Source organism: Pristiophorus japonicus, chromosome 12 (assembly GCF_044704955.1).
Source record: "Pristiophorus japonicus isolate sPriJap1 chromosome 12, sPriJap1.hap1, whole genome shotgun sequence".
In the NCBI taxonomy this organism is placed as follows: domain Eukaryota; kingdom Metazoa; phylum Chordata; class Chondrichthyes; family Pristiophoridae; genus Pristiophorus; species Pristiophorus japonicus.
In genome coordinates, this window is record NC_091988.1 from 184,932,552 (window position 1) to 184,940,371 (window position 7,820).

Consider the following 7,820-nt stretch of genomic DNA (forward strand, 5'->3'; position numbering starts at 1 on the left):
TGGCTTCCCAAAGGTACAGGGCTGCACTGATTATACCCAGATATCCGAGATGTACAGGAACAGAAAAGGCTTCCAATCCTTTAATATGCAACTCATGTGTGACGAAATGCATCGCATCATATCAGTTGATGCAAGATACCCTGGGGGCACCCATGACGCGTTCATCCTATGCGAGAGTGTTATAGTTACCATGTTTCAGCAGCAGCCAGAAGGGCAGAGCTGGCTACTGGGAGACAAAGGGTACGGCCTCGCCACCTGGCTCATATGTTTCTATGATGCCCCTACGCGTAACCCGGATGGAAGCTGACCAGGAATGCAATGTGTCGCACATTGCGACACGCAGCATAATAGAGAGGACCATTGGCATCTTGAAGTAGCATTTCCAATGCCTGGACCATTCGGGAGGCTATTTGCAATACTCCCCTGAGATTGCCGGTCAGTTCACTGTTGTGTACTGCATGCGGCATGACTTAGCCATCATGAGGCAGCAGCAGCTGGTAGATGACCCACCTGAGGTAAGAGTGGCTGATGATGAGGAGGAAGATGCAGATGACACGGAGGAAGAGGAGGAGGATGAGGAAGCCATGCAACTACCTGAACCTGGAGCACGATGGTGGACGAGGACAGACCGTTGTGTCCCTTTAACAATTGCTCGAGCTTTGCGCCAGCAGATCATCCGTGAACGCTTTGCTGCCTGAAGGCTCAGCGACAACTATTCAAAATGGACCATGTTTACTGTTTGGACCTGTTCCGTAACATTAAAACGGATTGCAAAAGTTTCTATAGATATATAAAGAGATAAAGGTTAGTAAAGACAAACGTCGGTCCCCTGCAGTCAGAATCAGGGGAAGTCATAACGGGGAACAAAGAAATGGCAGACCAATTGAACAAGTATTTTGGTTCGGTATTCACTAAGGAGGACACTAACAACCTTTCGGATATAAGATGGGTCAGAGGGTCTAGTAAGGAGGAGGAACTGAGGGAAATCCTTATTAGTCGGGAAATTGTGTTGGGGAAATTGATGAGATTGAAGGCCGATAAATCCCCAGGGCCTGATGGACTGCATCCCAGAGTACTTAAGGAGGTGGCCTTGGAAATAGCGGATGCATTGACAGCCATTTTCCAACCTTCCATTGACTCTGGATCAGTTCCTATCGAGTGGAGGGTAGCCAATGTAACCCCACTTTTTAAAAAAGGAGGGAGAGAGAAAACAGGGAATTATAGACCGGTAAGCCTGACATCGGTAGTGGGTAAGATGATGGAATCAATTATTAAGGATGTCATAGCAGCGCATTTGGAAAGAGGTGACATGATAGGTCCAAGTCAACATGGATTTATGAAAGGGAAATCATGCTTGACAAATCTTCTAGAATTTTTTGAGGATGTTTCCAGTAGAGTGGACAAGGGAGAACCAGTTGATGTGGTATATTTGGACTTTCAGAAGGCTTTCGACAAGGTCCCACACAGAAGATTAATGTGAAAAGTTAAAGCACATGGGATTGGGGGTAGTGTGCTGACATGGATTGAGAACTGGTTGTCAGACAGGAAGCAAAGAGTAGGAGTGAATGGGTACTTTTCAGAATGGCAGGCGGTGACTAGTGGAGTACCGCAAGGTTCTGTGCCAGCTGTTTACACTGTATATTAATGATTTAGACGAGGGGATTAAATGTAGTATCTCCAAATTTGCGGATGACACTAAGTTGGGTGGCAGTGTGAGCTGCGAGGAGGATGCTATGAGGCTGCAGAGCGACTTGGATAGGTTAGGTGAGTGGGCAAATGCATGGCAGATGAAGTATAATGTGGATAAATGTGAGGTTATCCATTTTGGTGGTAAAAACAGAGAGACAGACTATTATCTGAATGGTGACAGATTAAGGAAAAGGGGAGGTGCAACGAGACCTGGGTGTCATGGTACATCAGTCATTGAAGGTTGGCATGCAGGTACAGCAGGCGGTTAAGAAAGCAAATGGCATGTTGGCCTTCATAGCGAGGGGATTTGAGTACAGGGGCAGGGAGGTGTTGCTACAGTTGTACAGGGCATTGGTGAGGCCACACCTGGAGTATTGTGTAAAGTTTTGGTCTCCTAATCTGAGGAAGGACATTCTTGCTATTGAGGGAGTGCAGCGAAGGTTCACCAGACTGATTCCCGGGATGGCGGGACTGACCTATCAAGAAAGACTGGATCAACTGGGCTTGTGTTCACTGGAGTTCAGAAGAATGAGAGGGGACCTCATAGAAATGTTTAAAATTCTGATGGGTTTAGACAAGTTAGATGCAGGAAGAATGTTCCCAATGTTGGGGAAGTCCAGAACCAGGGGTCACAGTCTAAGGATAAGGGGTAAGCCATTTAGGACCGAGATGAGGAGGAACTTCTTCACCCAGAGAGTGGTGAACCTGTGGAATTCTCTACCACAGAAAGTTGTTGAGGCCAATTCACTAAATATATTCAAAAAAGAGTTAGATGTAATCCTTACTACTAAGGGGATCAAAGGGTATGGTGAGAAAGCAGGAATGGGGTACTGAAGTTGCATGTTCAGCCATGAACTCATTGAATGGCGGTGTAGGCTAGAAGGGCCGAATGGCCTACTCTTGCACCTATTTTCTATGTTTCTATGTTTCTATGTTGTGTTGTGTTAATTGAACTAAAAATGGAAATGATTCTTCTTTACTTCAAAAAGTTGTGTTAATAATGGAACAAATAATGGAAATAATTCAGTTATAATTTAAAATATATTTTATTCAAAAGTTTAACAAACACTTGTTTGTACTTAACTTAACATTAATAAAAATATTCTTGTATCAAACATTAAAGTTTTCAGTTTATAGCACTTAAAAACTTTAAGATCACTTAGAAATATTAAGATCATTTACAAACTCTAAGACCACTTAAAAACTTTAAGATCACTTACAAACTTTTAAACTTGTAAATTTACATAACTTATAAAAAACTTTTAATTTGAGAGCAGTTACAACAGTAACAACATCAACAGCAGCAGCAAAGAAAGGTCAATGCTCTCCGCACTCATTGCCATCCTCTGAACCACATCTGTTAGATCCTGCACCTCAGAGAGCGCTGTCGAGTTCTCCTTCCCCTCCTCACCCTGGGTGTGCCTCGTTGCATCCCACTGGGACCCGCAACCTCGAACGGTAGGGCCCTGGGTTGTGCCTCGCTGCACCCCACTGGAATCTTCAACCTCGGACTGTGGGAAACCATGGAATGTCCCAACAACACTCGTACCACTCAGGAAAGAGGCTGGCACATCAATGGGCAGCACCTGCACCTCCTCCAGAGTGAGTACAACAATGGAGGCTTCATCCATCACCTCCCCTCCCCTCCCCCATGCTCTTGGTCTGGAAGGTGGGATTGGAAGATGTTCTCCTCTTCAGATTCGTCTGCGTCTGAATCTTCTTCTGCATCGGCTTCAGCCTAGTCAGAGTTGGCCTCAAGTTCTGCAAAGTATAACAGAACAGACAAATGGTTAGCAGCAGAGGGGGGGGGGGGGGGCAGGGTGGGTGGCATGAGCAGGCACACACAACGCAGGCAGCAGACTCATTTGAAGGACCACGATGAATGATAGCACATTGCATCAACTGAAACATAGCTGATGGAGAGATCTCCATGAACGGAAGCATGGCTAGCCGGCGCAATACGTAACATTTAGCAAAGGCAGACTGTGGAATTTGTAGGACTTACCCACTCCCTCGAGTGTGGGCCCAGCTTGTGGAGAGGTGGTTGCTTTTCTCCAGGCAGGACCCATCAAAGCAGTGACCCTATCTTCCAAGTGTGTCACTGGATGCAGATTTGCCGGGCCTCCTCCTGTTCGAGTTCTTTCCCTTTTGTTGTGTGCCATCTTCCTCTGCAAAGATGAAAATATAACTTTTTAGAGAGGGTGTCTATTATGTCTGTAGTGTACTTGTGAATGACTCCATGAGGCAATGTGTTGTACTCAAACTGTAGTGACCTTGGTCCTTTACTCGTAACTCCAGAGTGAGGCAGCCGCATGGTGGCTCCCCTTTTATACAGCCCCTACCACCAGGGCAGGACAGGAAACCCCCGGTCTTCACCAGTTGCACCCTCTAGTGGGGCCAGCATGCATATACACAGTGTAAACCTTATTGATAGTACATCAGGTAAACAAGTCTCCATCTTATGCAACTATACAATGACTACACAGAGAGTATATCTATAGTCTGCATATATAACATGACTCTCCCCAAGTCCTTTGTGCCAATTACCTTTGCACTATGTGCTCTAGCTTAGCTCTCCCCAGACTAAAGTGCCACTAGCCCTTGCACCTTGGTTGTGCTTTGGCTTGGCTTTCTTCCTGTTAACCCCCAAGTCCTTTTGCCACAACGATGGGTAGTGGTTACCAGTTTGGATGGTTCGATGATGCAGTGGAGGTTCCAGAGAGTTCTGGGTGTGATCCATGTGTGTGTCTATGGCTACATACATCCATTCCCCCGCCCCCCCACAGCCACAGCAAGATCATGTAGCTAGCCCGTTACATAAACATACAGGATCAGACACAGTTCAAGTACAAAGAAAGGAAGAAAAAAAAATCTTTTTTACAGTTTGTATTATGACACTTTGGTTCAGTGACTTACATTTGTTACGTTTTACGGTATTGCGCCAGGAATGGGTAGTTTGCATAATTAGTTCAGTCATGGTCAGTACTGAGGTAGCTGTACAGATATGCGAGGACGCTCGGTCCAGAGCAACCAGACGGGGTCCTAGTCATCTGATGGCAGCGCTGCGCCCCCTGATAGCGGGGTGGGCTTGGTTCACTCACCTTGCCAGGATCTTTGCCATTGCCGAGTGGTGGGTAGAGCCACAGATGTGTGTGGCCTCCCTGTCCTCCTTTGAGGACTGCAGAATCTTCTGCCTGCTCTCTAACGGTGTTGGGAACCTGGCTGTTCCAGGTCCCATTTGGGGAACTTGTTGGTTGTGACCTTTCGCTCCCAGACATGGCCGAGTTAGCAACTGGGTCTGGGGGCTGTGCCGTCTCCACCTGGGCGGTGGGCAACGGCGGCTGACTGCGCGTATTGGCGCCGTTTTCGTATCCAGGTCCGTAGTGAATAGTGTCATTGGGTGTCTGCAGTGTGGGATAGACTTGAGGCAGGGTATCAGGATCAGTGTCTTCACCCTCCTGAAGTCCCTGACGAGGCGATAGACCTCGGGCCCACAACTGGTCAGCAGTATAGCCTTGCACTTCTCCGCCAATGTGTCCGTCTCCCCTGCCAGGTTGTTTGCCACGAAATATTGCTTGAGCCTTTCCATGAAGGCATCCCAATCATCACCCCCTGCGAAGTCTTTTAGTGTGCCAAAGGTAGCCATAATCGCTTGAAAGTCCGTATTCTCGTCGCCAGTTATTATGTCTGTAGTGTACTTGTGAATGACTCCACGAGGCAATGTGTTATACTCAAACTGTAGTGACCTTGGTCCTTTACTCGTAACTCCAGAGTGAGGCAGCCACATGGTGGCTCCCCTTTTATACAGCCCCTGCCATCAGGGCAGGACAGGAAACCTTGGTCTCCGCCAGTTACACCCTCTAGTGGTGCCAACATGTATATACACAGTGTAAACCTTATTGATAGTACATCAGATAAACAAGTCTCCATCTTATGCAACTATACAGTGACTACACAGAGAGTATATCTATAGTCTGTATATATAACAGTGTCTTTCTGCTGGGTGGGACATACAGATTGTCACATTTACAATTGCAATTCCAGTGAATAAATGAAAATTTTACTTACACTAACTACTTGACCAAGATCCTGCCAATTCTTTTTGCACTGGCCTCCAGACCTCAGGGTGGTCACCATTGCACAGTAATCTTCTGCAAGTTGGTTCTAGCGTTTCTTCATTTCTTTTGGTGTCTTTCTTAGCGTGTCCATCTCATGCCATGTGACCTCAATTACGTAACCAGTGCCTCCACTTCATCCTGCAAGAAATTCTTGGTTCTTGGCCGTGTTGCATCTTATATTGCAGCTCCGATTTTTCCAATGAAAATTAAAGTTCTCACACACATCTGGCTCGTTAAAAATGGCTGAATGCAGACCAGAAGCTGTACTGGGCATGCGTGCCCATAGCAATCACATCAAAAATGTACTTTTTTTCGGGCATACGCAGAAGTGGGGTGCATCGTTTTTTCGGCGCAGACATTAGGCTCCACCCCCCTGAAGCTACAGGACAGGCTGCGCAGCGCCAATTTCCAAAATTACAACGGGAAAACTTGCTAGTTATTTTTTTGGAGTAGTCGTGGCCAAAAAAAACAGGCAATACACCAAAAAATGACATTGGGGAAAATTGAGCACAAACCTTTAAAGGTAAAAGTGTCTTTATCTTTGAGACATTAATTTTATGGCCTGTACTTTTTCTGATGAATTGGAAGATTGACCTGTTACCATGTTGAATATCTAAAACATGAGACATTAGTTAAAAAAAAATAAAAGCGCAAAATAAATACTTCAGAAGTAAGAGTAATTGATCATTTTAGTAATCTTGTCATCAAAATTTGATTAAGGATGACACCAAAAATAGTGATACTCTGTAAATCAGTGAGACACTATTTCATGGGTCACAACCAGTTTACTGGTGAAAATACACCTTTTGCAGTATGACTGCATGCAGACATGAATTTCACACTTCGTTAAGCTGAGGATTCCCTGAAGAAACCCTCCTAATACTGCTAGTTGGGGATTTGACCTTGTGTGTCATAGCTGTAGTGCACACTGCTGTGATCTTGATCTTTACACATCACTATGTCTTTGACTATACAGGTTAAAATGTACAGCTGAGATCTCTCCTGTGGGGCAGCTAGGCTTTGAATACATTGTGCTTTGCAGGCCTATCTAGTACATGGTTGCTTCAGGAAGGTTAGTCTGATTCATGTTGTAGGATAAGAGATCATCTGAAGACAGGGCAATTGATGACTGATTAGATTAATAACTCATCAGCTTTCATTATCAATTTTGTGTTGGCTGATAAAACACTGCAACAGCACATTCTGAATTTTAAATGTTAATATATGTAATAATTGTATGGTTAATACAGTATTGAGTATCATATAAGTAAGGTAGCATAGTGGTTATGTCACTGGACTAGCAAGCCGGACATCTGGACTAATGATCTTTGGTCATGAATTAAAATCTCACCATGGCAGTGGGAGAATTCAAATTCAGTTAATTAAATAAATCTGGAATTTAAAAAAAATGCTAATCTCAGTAGTGGTGACCATGAAACTACCGGATTGTCGTAAAACCCCATCTGGTCACTAATGTATTTAAGGGAAGAAAATCTGCTGTCCTGACCTGGTCTGGTCTACATGTGACTCCAGACCCACAGCAATGTGGTTAACTGCCCTCTGAAATGACCCAGCAAGTCACTGAGTTGTATCAAACTGCTACGACAAAGACAGCGCTGGGAGTACCTTCACAAGGACTGCAGCATTAGGGATGGACAATAAATACTGGACTTGCCAGCGATGCCCACATCCCATAAACGAATAAATGTAAAAAATGTCAATCAATTATCTTCTCTAACGAACAATAGGCCTGAAATCCCGGCCTCCCTGGGTCCGTACGGAGTGTGTACGAACCTGAGGAGGCATGCTAAAAGCCGGTTTTCGGCTTTTCCAAACTGTCAAGTTCTGGCTTGACAGATCCGACGCATCTTGGGGAGAAGGACATTTGCATGGGCAAGATTGCGCTACTTGCCCATCTCTTGCCCAGCAAATGTCCTTAAAACTCTTGCGCCTGGTAAAAGCAGGCGCATAGTCTGCTTTTACCAGCGTAAGAGTTTTAAAACATATAAAAAA

At 45.1% G+C, this 7,820-nt stretch overlaps 1 long non-coding RNA gene across 1 annotated transcript; it reads right to left on the reverse strand.

The window, feature by feature from the left end:
* Positions 1-2,803: 2,803 nt before the first annotated feature.
* On the reverse strand, positions 2,804-6,365 carry LOC139277589 (uncharacterized). The gene is made up of 3 exons (XR_011596115.1): positions 5,758-6,365; positions 3,695-3,857; positions 2,804-3,450 (listed from the first exon to the last, which is right to left on the reverse strand). It is a non-coding gene; the product is annotated as an uncharacterized lncRNA (long non-coding RNA).
* Positions 6,366-7,820: the final 1,455 nt, after the last annotated feature.